Below are 16,134 nucleotides of genomic sequence, written 5' to 3' on the forward strand. Positions count from 1 at the left end.
CCATGCTAAAGCCATTGTTCATACTGAAGTAGCAGCTGCCCTCATTGGGCAAGCAAGAAAGAGGTTAGGTGTTTTATGGGTGGCACTGTTCTCCTTTTATTCTTTGCTTACACACAATTGTGAAGTGGTCTTGTTTGTCTCACTTTATCATGATCTCAAATTATCTGTTCTGAGTTGTTGGTGTCTGGCAAAATTGTCTGTGTCCATTAGGAGGACAGAGCAGCCCAGCTAGGAGTACCGGTCTGGCTTCTAACTCTGAGCTATGGCAATGAGTGGTAGACTGATTTTTAGATGCTAGGGTCCTTTTTATCTTCTTTCTTGCCTTCCTTGTATTCTCCCACTCATTTCTTCCTTTTTGCATATCTCTCTTCCCTCCCTTCTTTCCATCTGTCTAACCAAATATCCATTTAAAAATGAGCTGCTCTGAACCAATTGGGTCACAGAAATACTTGCTTATGCTGCTATAGAAGAAAAACTAGCCTTTTTCTGGACCTGAACCAATTGCTATCAGAAGTCCTCTAATTATCATTCAGGCAGCCATCCTGAGGGCAAAGCTGTCACAAGATCTATAGAGCAGAGAGCTCAAGAGATCTTGGATGGGGCTACCCATGACATTGCCAGTCACTGAGCCTTCCTTATCCCTGCACTTCAGGTTTTATGAGATAGTAACCTTTGGATTCCTATAGTTGAGTATTCTGACTGACACTCAAACACACTTCTTCCTGTGAAATGCAGATGTGAATAAAAGTTAGCTGTAGTGAAACTTGTGTGTATTTCAAAACAAAATCATGGACATTCCATTATTTTGCAAAATAATTCAAGAAGGAATATTGAAATATATATGTTAAAAGATGATGGACAATGTATTGGTGGGGCAATATTTTGCTTAATAGGCATTATGTTCTAGCCAAACAGCTCAATTGAAGTTAGCCTCCTTCCTTCTCCCATTTCTTCAGAGAGTTTTCATTTATGCTCACGGCTGCCTGTACCTTGTTGCTCTGCAGCAGACTTCTCTTGCTGCTAATCATAAGAGCTATTATTATTGTTTGCTCAGAATATCATTGAATGTTTAGAATGGAAGGGACCTTAGAGGTTATCTAATCAAAACCCTCATTTTAAAGATGAGCAGACAGAGACCCAGAGAATCTCAACTTCACAAAGGTCAAGCAGCTACTGGCAGAACAACTGGACTTTTCCATAAGGCAATGGATGAAAAACACTTTTGTCATGCCTACAGCTCCTTCTGAATCCTGCACCATGGGCAGACAGAACGGAAAAGCTCTCTTTCCTACCAAGTTTCCAGGGCATTTTATAATCCTCAACCCAGTACTCCAGCAGCTCATTCACTTGATCATAGTTGGCATATGCTCTGAAACCATTATTATATAATGTACTTCTCAAAATCAATATTTCTAATAAGGTATAGATACTTAAATACAGAGATACTTTTGATGATAATTGCCGTGTCTAACATTTACATCTTACGTATCTAATACAGCTAATACACATGATCTTCAAGTTATCAAGTGGTTACAGCCCAGTAAACCTACTGTAGTTTGAAAACATTGCAAGTTGAAAATACATACACTATACTTAACCTACCAAACATCATGGTTTAACAACAAAGGACACTGCCAGAAATTCTCTTGTTTGTGCTCGTGATCATGTGGCTTACTGGGAGCTGCAGTGTACTTCTGCCCAGCTATGAGAAAGAAGATCAGAACACTTATAACCAGGAAAAAAACAATCTAAATTCAAAATTAGGAATATAGTCTCAACTGATTGTAAATGACTTTTGCAGCATTATAAACTCAAAAATCCGAAGTCCAAACATTTAAGCTGAGCTCCATCTGTATCTGAAAAAAGTATGGTTTGAAAGCATATTAGTGCATGTTAACTAAGGCCACCTAGTATTTTGTTGCCTAAAGGACAAAGTCAAAATCAACATATTACAATGACATAGTAGATGAATGTATTAGAATTTATTGAGAAAGAATGCTCAAAATGCTGTTTTGTTTTAGAATTTTTAGAATTGTGTCCCTGATAAAAGGCTACAAGAATATGAATTTTTAAACAATTTCATTTTCAGATAGTTTTTTTAACTTTAAACTTCTAAATGATCCTTTTTTAATATATATACATGTGTGTGTGTGTATATATATATATATATATATATCACTATTTTTTAAAGCCTGAAAACAGTTCCAATCTTGTGATGGTTACTAAGCAACAATTAAAATAAAATCTCAATAGTTTAAAAAAAAAACTACCATTTACTTAAGAGGGAGAAGGTTATAGCTTTGATACACTTAATATCTCTTGCCAGTGGATCACACAGGGGCTAAGGGAAAAGGAGAATAAGAGCAACTTACCTACACACTTTCTCTCCTTTCTGCTCCCTTCGCCTCTTCGGGTCTCCGGACTCCAGCCCCAGCCGCACCAGCCCCTGTGGCCGGGCAGCCAGACAGTGGGTGCGGGGTGTGGGAGGCAGCCGGCGGCCTGCGTGGAGGAGGCGTCCGCACCCACGGAGCATGAGCGCCCAGATCCCAGCTATCTCAACTCCAGATCCATCGGGAGACTGGCTTGAGGGAAGACAAGATCCAGCCGGAAAGTATAAACAGCAGACTTCAATAGTAGCTTAGCAGCTCCTGTTTATTGAACACCTACTACATGCCAGCTCAAAAGATGCCCGGCCTCCCTGAAGCATGAGGTGCCCGATTCCTGGAAAAAAAAAAAAAACTGGGATTCTGTTAGCAGGAAGAGCAGGGGCATGGTGCCGATGAGTGACAGCGGTGTCTGCCACAAGCTTGGGAAAGAACTGTTGAATCGCATTCGTAGGATGTCAACTTTTTGAAGAGAATAAAGACCACTGCAGAAGCACGTGGAGAGCAGTCCTGGGAGGCTCTTTGATTGACCTCGCTGGGGTTTATGTCAGCGAGGAGGCTGGCCGGGGATGGATGACGACATGGAGACCCTCAAGGACGAGGAGGATGCCCTGTGGGAGAACGTGGAGTGTAACAGGCACATGCTGAGTCGCTACATCAACCCGGCCAAGCTCACCCCCTACCTGCACCAGTGCAAGGTCATCGATGAGCAAGATAAAGATGAAGTGCTTAACACGCCCATGCTGCCGTCCAAGATCAACCCGGCAGGCCGACTGTTGGACATTCTACACACCAAAGGGCAAAGAGCCTATGTGGTCTTCTTGGAGAGCTTGGAGTTTTACTACCCAGAACTGTACAAGCTGGTGAGGGGGAAGGAGCCCACCCGGAGGTTCTCCACTATCGTGGTGGAGGAGGGCCACAAGGGCCTCACGCACTTCTTGATGAATGAGGTCATCAAGCTGCAGCAGCAGATGAAGGCCAAGGACCTCCAGCGCTGCGAGCTGCTGGCCAAGGCTCGGCAGCTGGAGGACGAGAAGAAGCAGCTGACGCTGACCCGGGTGGAGCTGCTGACCTTCCAGGAGCGGTACTACAAGATGAAGGAAGATCCGGATGGCTACAACGAGGAGCTGGTCAAGGTCAAGGACAACTACACCTTGGCCATGCACTATGCCCAGCTCAGAGAAGAGAAAAACATGGCCGTGATGAGAAGCTGGGACCTCCAACTCAAGATCAATCAACTCAAGCACCGGTTGAACAAGATGGAGGAGGAATGTAAGCTGGAGAGAAATCAGCCGCTGAAACTGAAGAATGACATCGAGAATCGGCCCAAGAAGGAGCAGGTCCTGGAATTGGAGCGGGAGAATGAGATGCTCAAGACCAAGACCCAGGAGCTGCAGTCCATCATCCAGGCCGGCAAATGCAGCCAGCCAGACTCAGACAAGGCCATCGTGGACATCCTGGAGCATGACAGGAAAGAGGCACTGGAGGACCGGCAGGAGCTCGTCAACAAAATCTACAACTTGCAGGAGGAGGTCCGCCAGGCAGAGGAGCTTCGAGACAAGTACTTGGAGGAAAAGGAAGACCTGGAGCTTAGGTGCTCGACCCTGGGGAAAGACTGTGAAATGTACAAGCACCGTATGAACACGGTCATGCTGCAACTGGAGGAGGTGGAGCAGGAGCAGGACCAGGCCTTCCATTTCCGAGACGAAGCGCAGACTCAGTACTCGCAGTGCTTGATCCAGAAAGACAAGTACCGGAAACAGATCCGGGAGCTGGAGAAGAACGAGGAGATGAGGATCGAGATGGTGTGGCGGGAAGCCTGCATCGTCAACCTGGAGAGCAAGCTCCGGCGCCTCTCCAAAGACAATGGCAGCCTCGACCAGAGTCTGCCCAGGAACCTGCCAGCCACCATCATCTCACAGAACTTTGGGGACGCCAGCCCCAGGGTTAACGGGCAAGAGGCTGACTTCCACCTCGGAGGAGTCACCTGAAGACAGCAAGTACTTCCTGCCCTACCACCCGCCCCGGCGCAGGATGAACCTGAAGGGCATCCAGCTGCAGAGAGCCAAATCCCCCATCAGCCTGAAGCGAGCGTCGGATTTTCAAGGCAAGGGACATGAAGACAGGGATGCCAGCCCCAGCTCCTCCCACTCCCTGCCCATCACCAGCTCCTTCTCCAAGATGCAGCCCCATCGAAGCCGCAGCAGTATCATGTCCATCACTGCCAAGCCCCCGGGAAACGACTCCATGTCAGGCTCTGTAAGGAGGATGCCCCGCTCCGCAGCACAGTCGAAGAAGACAACGACAGTGCTGGGTTCGACGCCTTGGACCTGGACGACGACAGTCACGAGCACAGCTCCTTTGGTCCACCGTCCATCCACTCCTCCTCCTCGTCCCACCAGTCTGAAGGCCTAGATGCCTACGACCTGGAGCAGGTCAACCTCATGTTTAGGAAATTCTCACTTGAAAGACCCTTCCCGCCCTCGGTCACATCCGTGGGGCACGTGCGGGGCCCTGGACCCTCAGTGCAGCACACAACGCTGAATGGCGACAGCCTCATCACCCAGCTCACCCTGCTGGGTGGCAACGCCCGCGGCAGCTTCATCTACTCAGTCAAGCCGGGCTCCCTGGCCGAGAAGGCAGGACTCCTCGAGGGCCACCAGCTGCTGCTGCTGGAAGGCTGCATCAAAGGCGAGAGGCAGAGTGTCCCCTTGGACGCGTGCACAAAGGAGGAGGCCCGCTGGACCATCCAGAAGTGCAGTGGCCCGGTCACCCTGCACTACAAGGTCAACCAAGAAGGGTACCGGAAGCTACTGAGAGACATGGAGGAGGGTCTGATCCTCGGGGGACTCGTTTTACATCCGGCTGAACCTGAACATCTGCAGCCAGCTGGACGCCTGCTCCATGTCCCTGAGGTGTGACGACGTCGTGCACGTCAGGGACACCATGTACCAGGACAGGCACAAGTGGCTGTGTGCCCGGGTCGACCCTTTCACGGACCATGACCTGGACACAGGCACCATACCCAGCTACAGCCGGGCCCAGCAGCTGCTCCTGGTCAAGCTGCAGCGACTGATGCACCGGGGCAGCCGAGATGAGCCGGACACCGCCCACCACACCCTGAGGGCGCTCCGGAACACCCTGCAGCCCGAGGAGCCACTTGCCACCAGCGACCCCCGGGTCAGCCCCCGCCTCTCCAGAGCCAGTTTCCTCTTTGGTCAGCTGCTTCAGTTCCTCAGCAGGTCAGAAAACAAGTACAACCGGATGAACAGCAACAAGCGCGTCCGCATCATCTCGGGGAGCCCTATGGGGGGCCTGGCCCGGTCCTCGCTGGATGCTTCGAAGCTGCTGACCGAAAAGCACGAGGAGATGGACCCCGAGAGCGAGCTCAGTAAGGGCCTCAGCCTCATCCCCTACAGCCTGGTGCGTGCCTTCTACTGTGAGCGCCGCAGGCCGGTCCTCTTCACGCCCACCATACTGGCCAAGACGCTGGTGCAGAAGCTGCTCAACTCTGGGGGTTCCATGGAGTTCACGATATGCAAGTCAGATATTGTCACAAGAGATGAGTTCCTCAAAAAGCAGAAGACAGAAACCATCATATACTCCCGGGAGAAGAACCCCAACACCTTTGAATGTATCGTTCCCGCCAACATCGAAGCCGTGGCAGCCAAGAACAAGCACTGCCTGCTGGACGGGGGCATCAGCTGCCTACGAGACCTAATCTACCCCATCGTGCTCTTCATCCGGGTGTCCGAGAAGAATACCAAGAGATTCAGGAAGCTGCTGCCCCGGCTGGAGAAGGAGGAGGAATTCCTGGGCGTGTGCCGGCTGAAGGAGAAGGAGCTGGAGGCACTGCCCTGCCTCTACGCCACGGTGGAGGCCGAGATGTGGGGCAACCTGGAGGAGCTGCTGCGCGTCATCAAGGACAAGATTGGCGAGGAGCCGCGCAAGACCATCTGGGTGGACGAGGACCAGCTGTGAGGCCCAGCGCCCAGAGTCTGAGCAGTGCCGCAGGAGACGAGGGGGCATCCCGCTGCCCCAGCCTGGGGCCGTGTGCTGGTGTCCCTCCAGGGAGCCCTGGGTGCAGACGCAGCCAGGGACAGACACAGCTGGGGAGGTGCAGGGCATAGCCGATTCCATCCGAGCCCGTCCTGCCCAGTGGTCAGGCCCTCCTGGCATTAGCAAAGGGACTGCCCGAGGCCAGCAGGCCCCTCAGAAACCAGAGCAGCAGGTGAATGTAATACGTAACGCATGGGACAGGTGCGCTACCCTAGGGCAGGGCCCAGCAAGCAGGGCGGCTGCCAGCCCTGGGCACAAGCATCCTCCTGGCCAGGACAGGTCTGGGGGAGTCAATATGTGCCACGTGGTTATTTTTCTTGCATTAAAATTTCTAGTCCTTTTAAAACAAAAACAAAGAAAAAAAGAGCAACTTACCTGTGTGGTAGATGGGAGGGAGGTTGGAGAGGAATGAGTGGCCCTGTTCAATTTGTTTATAATCTCTTCTTTCTGGTAAATAAAACAATCAGTAAACTAAAGCTAAAGCAAGGGAATCCAGATGACATTTTTTACTTTGCTAAATGGATTTCAGGAAAGACCCAGGAGACTATGCTGTGTTCAGGGGCCCCACCTGGATCCATCAGTGTTCGGAACATTGGAGAATTTGGTGGACCAGCCTTCCTCACAGCCCTCCCTCTGCCTGTGTGAGGGGACAGATGTAAATGACAACTCAGCCATAACAATGCCCACAGGAGAGAAGGGCAGTTCTGCAAAGGCCTAACACAGTGTTACTGTCAGAATTGGGGAAGGCCACTGGGCAGGTAGTAGGAATAGATACTGTTCAGGCAGCTTGGTTTCAAGTTGTATTTCACTGCATGGAGTGGAGGGAGGTGGGGCAGAGTGGGAAGTATTCTTACATTTGTCATGTTTGGTTCCACATCTGTTGCTGGATTCAGCCTTCGGGTGGAGTGATTCAGTGTTGAAGAGCAGGAAACTACATGGACAAGAGAATTTTAAAAAGCCTTGTCAGGGACTGAGGTTATAGCTTAGTGGTAGAGCATTTGTGAGGGGCCTAGGTTTGCTTCTCAGCACCACATAAAAACAAAAAATAAATAAATGGTCCATTGACAACCAAAAAAATTATTTTTAAAAAAAGACCTTGTTATTCAAAGAGTGTAATGGCATTTGTTGTTTTATGTTTTATACTCTCAACATGTTATAAAGGATAGTGGAGGTGCCAGCTCTGTGTCTTTCATTATTCCGGAACAATCTGACTCTCTTCTGGGATTCTTTGCAACTATGAGAGAGATTTCAGTAGGATGTTTCTGCTTTTCTTTCTGCCATTGACTTGCTTAAATATAAATTGGCTTTTTTTTGCAAGAGGCACATGTTTCATATAGGCATAAGTAAACTGTCGTGGAGATTAGTTGAAGAAAATGATTAATTGTGCCTTTTAATCATAGTTCCATTATCATATGAAACAGTCATGTCATCGGACCCATCTCACTAATGAAGGTTGAGCACCAGTAAGAGCATATTTGCATTAATGAGGCATCTCAGGTTATTAATTGAAATCTAATAACAGCTTGAGATTTTGTAAGTTTGCATTAATTTGAAACAGAATTGTAGATTTATTGGAAATATACCTCTTGTCATCTACAGTAATGATTCCTTGATGGGATATAAAGAGGTCATTTTTGCACTGACTGGAGTTTCTGGCTCTTATACGTTAACTTTATTTTAAACTGGAGTAACTGTTCAGGATTGGTTTCTAAAGCTGAGCTTTTTGGTGTGCCTGGTACCTTCCCCACTACACCCTTTTTGGTTTGGGGCCTGTTCATCATCTACCTACTAAGGTAAAGAGTAGGGATTGAAGTAAATATGGGTCAGGAAAGGGATACTCATTCATGGCAGTTCTGTTACCAACTCTGCTCTCCAGGGAGGCCCTGCCTGGCCACCCTAACCAAAGAAGGAGCCTTCATTTTGCTCTATCAGTTCCCAGTTTACTTCCTTTATAAAACTTGTAACTGGTCATAACTGTGTTTATTTGTTGCTTTGTGTGTACCTCTCACTAGAATATCATCTCTGAAGAACAAGGAGTCTTGGTCTTCATTGTAGACCTGGCACCTAGCACTACATGGATGTGCAGTACATGATGGTCCAGTGGATGACTGAATCCTGGCCTGGCCTGGAAAAAAATGGGGTGAGTGAGCTTCCATTAAAAACAATGATGGATTTCTGGGAAGAGCTTAACCCCTGGGACTAGGACTTTAATCAGTGTCTTTGATGTTTATATTCCAGAAAGTCTGGCCTTAGGTTATCATTAGACTTAATTCATTCATTGGTGTTTCTAAGACTTGGAAGAAGAAGGAATAAAAGTTATCCCAGGGTATTGTATCCGATGATAATTGAGTGACAGCCATGTTTTCTAACATTTCTTAATTAAGAAGTTTATAGAAAGCCAACATTTCATGGTAAATCTCAAAATAGAATTTCCATGTAATAATTGGTAATTTTGTTAAAGGTAATAGAAACTAACAGGCAGGCTCAGCTGGGTGTAACATTGAGGTTACAAGAATGTAATTTAGCTGAAGTTTGGAGTTGATTTATGAGGATGGGTTAAGAGATTAGTATGGAGGAACTGAGCAGCTGTTGACCCTACATTCTCCTCCATCACTTTCTTCTCCATTTCTTCTTCTCTTTCTCTTTTTGTTTTGCTCTTTTGATGAATTATGTGTGACAATTACCATCTTTTCACTGGTATCTTCAGAGACCGTTGTGGTAGAAAGAAGTTTAAACAGGTCATCAGAAAACATAGGTCCTAGTCTGAACTCACTACTGAGTGACTGAGAGACAAAGGGAAAATATTTTTTTCTAAAATTTTATGTGGAAAATAGAGACTTTTTTCTGGTATATCTTAGAAAATATTTGTAGAAATGAGGAAGAAAAAGGTACTAGGTAAGTCACAAGGGAAATGCAAGGTATTACAGTTATTCATCTGTTGACTGAGGAAGAAAATTAAAAGAAGCAATGAGAGGAAATTCCACAGGGGACACGGTGTTGCCTCTTGGCAAAGTGGCAGCTGTGAGTTATCATGCCACATGTCCAACACTTCACTCCACTCTCTTTCAGTGCCTTAAGAAAATTCTTCTCTTTAGAATTAGAAAACATGAGTGAACAACTTCCTCCCCCACTCCTCGTTTGTTACCTTGTAATAGCAGGAAAGCCAATGAACTAGAGCTTTGTGTGAGTGGTAGGAATCCAGGCTGCATGAATAGACATGGGTCATATCAAGTCCAGAGGACCTTGCAGACTGATGAGGATTATGCCATGGGAGAACAGAAGAGGGTGTTATATCATACCACAATATAATTTTTTTTAGTTGTCAGTAGACCTTTATTTATTGATACGTGGTACTGAGAATCAAACCCAGTGCCTCACCCATGCTAGGCAAGCGCTCTGCCACTGAGCCAAAACCCCAGCCCCACAATATAATTTTTCTTAAAATACATTTTTTCGTTATTCTGTAAAGTATAGATTATATAGGAACAAGTTTTGGAAGCAGAGAAGAAAACAATTTGGATGCTTTAGGAGTGATTCAGAAAGGGGATGGTGGTATTTCAGATTTGATGACAATGGATTTGGTGATATAGTTTGAAGTTGTTAGACTACAATTCAGAAATGTGAATTGATTTGATACACTCATATCACAGGATTATACACAGAACCAATTTTGGGGTAGGATAGGCCCATACTATACTTAAATCTGACTAAATGGAGAAGGAGTAGACAGAATTATAAAGCTGCCACAACTCTCAAGTGCAATCTTTTGCGTCAAGATTCTGGGGATACATTGTTCTCCCATGAAACTTTATACCTGACAAAATGGGATATTGCCATGTTAAATCTATTATGACTTGTTAGAGGTCTTTAACTCCATTGTGTAGTAAATTGTATTTCATGTTGATTTTTTTATAAAACATTTTCAAATGCACTCATACCAAAGAATGTCCAAAGCCAGAATCAGTTCTGGGGTATAGATTTCTGAGGTCTGCCCTAAGGAGCTAGATTATTGCCATATCCTGGATAGGGTCTGCAAATTAAAAATTCCAGTGTTGTATCATTCAAATCCTGTTGAATGCTTGAAATCTCTCTAACTTCATCACCATTTTAATCAATGGTGGCAATATGTCTGCAGAGCACCAGTAGCAAAGAATATGCTTCTATTATTGTAGCTCCTGTAGGTTGCCTGAGATTCATTCTGACTAGAATGGATTAGGTCATGTTTCTGCTTTATAGTGGCTAGGGAGTGTCATGTATCTGGGGGTTTATCCTGGGGCACTTTCTCATCCTGAAGGATTGCATGAGACTTGGACCTTATAGATGGAAAGTAAGGGATGTTGAGTTCCCAAATGATGTCAAGGTTTTTCCAGGAGGAAAGGAAAAAGGACTATGGGGGTTCACTGCCCTAGGATAGCACTGTAGCCTCTGCTCTGTGAAGCAGCCTTTAGATACCATGGAGCTCTGGTCTCCAGGTTTTAATGGCAGATGTATTTTAATCAAAATACCACATGCTCCTTTTTTTCCCATTTGCTTTGTCCTAATTAAAAAAAAAAAGGAAATAGAACTCTAGGATAGGACTTTGCAAAACAACTTGGTAGAAGACATACCCTTTTGTTTTCAATAGAGCCCATCAGTGTACATCCTTAAAGAGCATGTGGAAGAGTTTCTTCCATGTTACTCTACTTCCATACTGCTTCATACCTCTACTGTGATCCACATCCAGAATTCCTCCTTGGAAATTCACGTACGTTATATTTGTATAGCTATTCTTTCTAAACCCAATGGCATAGGTGCCGGAAAATGAATGGAACAAATTCTGAAGGAAAAAAAAAATTATCCTCAATTGCTCACAGCAGTGATTTAATACCTTTGAAGTTCTATTAGGTAAATTGTTTGAAGGAGCTGGTTTTGAAAAGGCTTTAATGTCCAAAGGGAAATATTTTACCTACCATGTCAACAACTATAATAAAAACATTACCAGAGTGGAGGGAAGCTCTTCTTAGTAGTAGAAATTGGAATTCTCAAAGGATTACTGTTACATATCCCAGGTCAAAGAGCAGCTGCTAATGAACTCAGCAGGAAAGAAAGGATGGCAGAGTGAAAATTAAGGTCATGTTTACACTTATTTGTTAAGCCTGGATTTATATTTTAAGTCAGAAGTTATGCCTTTATTAAAACAGCTGGTACCCAAGAATAAAAGAAAATACAGAGATGTAGCACATCTTTCCCTTCTGAGCAAGAGAATGCAAACTCAAGCTCTAAGAGAATCTTATGATTTTAATTCTGCAAAAGGTAATTTTTAAACTTGGTTATCTTTCCTGATTGGTAACATTGACAGCTATTTGGTATTTAGCTATAATGTGATGTAACTTATAAATCAATTCAGGTACCATGTCTTAACTGCCTCATCTGTTTATGCAGTCTGATAAATCTCTCTGTGGATATTTTTCTAACTAATATCTGTGGTTCTAAATCAAAGATGCTACTGAGGCTATATATGATATTAGCGAAATATCCAGAGATGGAATTCTACCAAAAAATTATAGTGTAATTTATTAGGATAAAAAGCAATACTACACAGCCCCCCTCCCAGCTGTCCCAGATATTCTCCCATATTTTCACTAGGTCTTATCAGAAAATATTTGTTATTGTTCTATTCTCAAACAGTGTAATAGCTATTATCCTGACCTGGAAAACCGTTATCATATTATTCAAAGTGCTAGTGATATGTATGCCATTTATCTATCCATATGACACACATGGTATGGGACTCTAGGGCTTATTAACATACACAATATATAACACTATGAGTGAGCAGACATTGAACATTCTTTCCTTTATGCAATTTAAATTATAGGTCTAAATTTATTTTCTAGTGAATATGACTGTGTTATTGTGGCAGGAAATGATTATATTTTGGAACACTCCTCCTGGTCACATCAGGCAACATTTGTCCCCATTGATCTGGTATCATGGAAGCCCCTTCAGCATCAGAAATACTTAGTAACAATTGAGTTAATCAGAGCTTCTCACCCAGACTTTTTCACCATTCTAATTATGGCCTGGCTAGACACTCTAGTACTGTGTGAATACTGTAAAAAAAAAAAAAAAAGCAACAACCCACAAATGAGCCTGGATTTGTTCCACTGATGTCATCTGTAAACTGCTTCATTCCTCAGTGCAGCACATTGAGCTATAGCAACAATTTCTTTTCTTTTTCTTTTTTTTTTTTTTTTTTTTTTTTTTTTTTTTTGCTACTGACCTGATTTAGTGATAAAGATAAACCATGGAAAGGACTCAATTCCTTTGAGTTGGGAGAAAAATGCTCAGGTTTTCTTTGCTAACAATCTTGTTCTTTTGTTATTAAATAAATAAATAAATAAATATGGGTAGCTAAATTAATAGAATTTTAAAATTCTAGAGGCAAGCAGTGAAACGAGCTATCCAGGATTAAGCCACAGTGCTGGCTTGATCTTTCCTTGTCCTGCCTTAGTCTCTCACCTCTATCTGATGACAGTAACAGTGGCCAAGACAAGAATTCGAAGGCAAGGTGTAGTTTACATCTCATTTCTCTAATGCCTTTACAGTTGAAGGGCAGGATGTATTTATTGGTTTCTTTTCAAACCTGGAGTTGCTGAGATCTCTTCTGCTGAGACATCCCTGAGACTCCTACTTTAAGTTAAAAGTTCTTATCCTAAAACCTCAATTGAATCTTTTACTCATCTGGCAGGTGAAATCATTTCCACAAAGCTAGGGAGTTCAAAGCATCCTTCAATTTCCAGTCTCGAAAGAGGTTTTGGAAAGCTTTGTTTGCATTGTAGGAGACATTTTCCTCCTGGTTGTAATCATTAAGACCTTTTTGTGAGTACTTTTTTGCATTTTCGAAACAGCTTTTTCTCATGGAAAATCCAATTTAGTTGCAAGCAATATTATCAGTTCTGCTTCTTTATTTTTCTTCCTCAGTAAAAGGAAAATAAAAGATTGCCTGTCAAAATGGAGATGTGTGATTTACAACATTACATTAGCCTTCTATTAATAAATTTATGCAGCAATTATCTATCTTCACTTCTTGTGTTTTTCTATGACAGGAGACAGCTTCTTTATGTTGCAGGAGCATAGTTTTCTTCCAAACACATTTTATTTTCTTGGAACTTATGTGTTTGCCCCAAATTTCTGTTGAAAGTGGACACATGGGAAGAAGTTCTAGCTGCTCCCCCCACCCCAAAGTGGAGTAACTTTTGCTACAAATTTAATTGTTGACCTGTTGAAACTTGGATTTGAATTCATGATGTTGATATTGCACATTTTCTTTCTTAGGAAGGTTAACCTTTTCCAGTTCTGGATAAATTTTGCTTAATCCAGATGATTTGAAGTTAGCTGTTTCTGTTCCCTCTTCTCTCAAACTGGGTGGTCAGAATACTTTATTCCATGGCCACAGTGTATGATTCTAAAAAGGCAGATTGGAAGCCACAATATTCAGAGAATTTCTGAACACAGACTCTTACAGTTTTTTACCATGTAGAATAAACCTCTTTGAGAATAAAAATCAGATGGGAAAAAGCAGAAAGGAGAGAGGTAGATGGGACATTTGTGATCTCATGTTAGTATCTGGATCTAGTAATGTGCTAAAGATGGCCTATGCTAGCACACAACAACCTATTGTTAAATTTTCAGGAATTCTGAGCTTGTTCAGATTATATTAGTAGTTTGTAATTGGCCACAAATCCACCCTCTTGCTGCCTTTTTAAAGAATATATATATATATATATTATACTGTAAAATATTTATCAGCCGCCACTGCCTTAATCCATCCTAAATAATACTAGGAACTCTTCTCATCTGAGCTAATTAACTTCCTATTTTGCACACTCCCTTTTAATTTTATTCAAGTTAGTTTACCCTCATGTGCAACTGTAAGTGGTCTGACTTGGCTAAATTATTTATTTTTCTGTTCTGATTGACATCTTCCCTCCATGTTATATGGAATAAAAAGTGACAAAACAAGAGCAGTCTCTGATTACAAAGCTATGTGTCCCTGTTTGGTGTTAAAAAATATCTGAAAGAGGCAATATGAAATTTCTAGAACTTTTTCTTGGCTGATGATAACAATCTGACTGATTAGTATTCACTGTTCTTGTAGAGGCTTTAAATAACAGAGATGCAACAGTATAAATTGCTTGGTTGTATTCTAAGATTCACAACCTTTGAGGGAGAAATTGAGTAACATGGAGTTTCAAGATTGAACTGGGGATGGTTTTGTTTCTAAACTAGATAATGTTTATCAGGATAAATGTGGTTAACAGTTGCTCATTATGACGAACAACCAGAAGAATCAAGCTGGCATAGGACCATCTTTGTATTCATTTTGTATGTGGATTCTAAGTTTGCTTCACTTGCTGATTAACAATGTATATTCTGGACCAGAACACCAGCCTCTCAGAACTGCATAATTTTGTAGGGTATTGGTGTCTTTGAACAGTACCATAGGTCTGTTTTTAGTAATCTAGCTCAAATGTAGGCGACCTACATTGAAAATGCATAGACCCAGCATACAAAGGATTTGAATTTAATTTCTAATGATTTATTGCTGGTTATTTCATGTCCCCCATATGCCATTCTAGAAAATCATTAGAATATTGTGCAAGCCCAAGTGGTGGAACTTGTATATCATTTATATGTACTATGAGCATAGAATCTCTCATCTGTTTGATATATCAATAGTGAGATGAACAGAACTAAAGAGAAATAATCCGACATAACTTGTGCATTTGTAATGCAATTTCCAATAATGATGAAGTCTGAGGATTGTTTCCAGTGGAAAATAATTCAAAGGAGAAAAACATCATTTGTTGGTTGTCCATCTGAGAATGAGAACATACGAATGGGATGCCCAAAGGGTCAGAATAAGTTACAGGGTGGCGTTGAGGGATTCAGTTCAAAGATCTCTGAATAAACCTAGACTGGTGAGACACTCTAAAATAATATCACTGTAATTGATGCTCTCTTTAAACCAAGCAGGTGATGTCACAGTTCAGCACAGTCTCTTCCATTTAAGAAGTATATTCTATTTTGTACAATATTTTCCCAGGTCAGTTAAAATTATATTTCAAGAAAAGCTTTCCATTTAAGAAAAGAACTGAAACATGAATAACTTGAGTAAGAAACTGAAACTGAATAAATAAATGACCAAGACATACCTAAAACAGCTAGTAATCCCATATTCCTATCATAATTTTGTCTCTAGCCCCCATTAAAGAAAGATCACCTGTATAATCATAGACAAGTCACCTGCCTCTCCACGCTTCAGAATACCTGGTTGTAAAAGCAGAAGACAAAGCAGGTTGGAGAAGAGAATAAAAATACCTACCTTCCTGGGTTATTCAGAATGCTAAACAAGTTGAAGGGAATGATTCATGCCTAGGCTTAGTTAGCATAGTAACTAGGACATCTACACTAATGAATGCATGTTAACATTTACTACTACTACTGCTGCTGCACCTAGTGCTGCTACTGCTATTACTAGTTAACCTCCCGAAGACTTGCTCATGAGAATCACTAACCATGGTTAAATATAGAAATCTCTAGAGCCACTCACACACATAGGATGGAGTTGCCCATGTGAGAAACAGCCCAAACTCAACACATATCATTTGCATCATCTGCCCTGTGTCTTTGAATATAGCAGACATTT

At 42.9% G+C, this 16,134-nt stretch overlaps 1 long non-coding RNA gene and 1 pseudogene across 1 annotated transcript in view; both read left to right on the plus strand.

Moving 5' to 3' along the window:
* Positions 1-16,134, plus strand: part of LOC144366280 (uncharacterized) — a 470,215-nt gene that overhangs the window by 152,058 nt on the left and 302,023 nt on the right. The window lies entirely within an intron of this gene.
* Positions 2,900-6,365, plus strand: LOC101972359 (caspase recruitment domain-containing protein 11 pseudogene; annotated as a pseudogene).

The sequence above is a fragment of the Ictidomys tridecemlineatus genome, chromosome 8 (genome assembly GCF_052094955.1).
Source record: "Ictidomys tridecemlineatus isolate mIctTri1 chromosome 8, mIctTri1.hap1, whole genome shotgun sequence".
Taxonomy (NCBI): Eukaryota; Metazoa; Chordata; class Mammalia; order Rodentia; family Sciuridae; genus Ictidomys; species Ictidomys tridecemlineatus.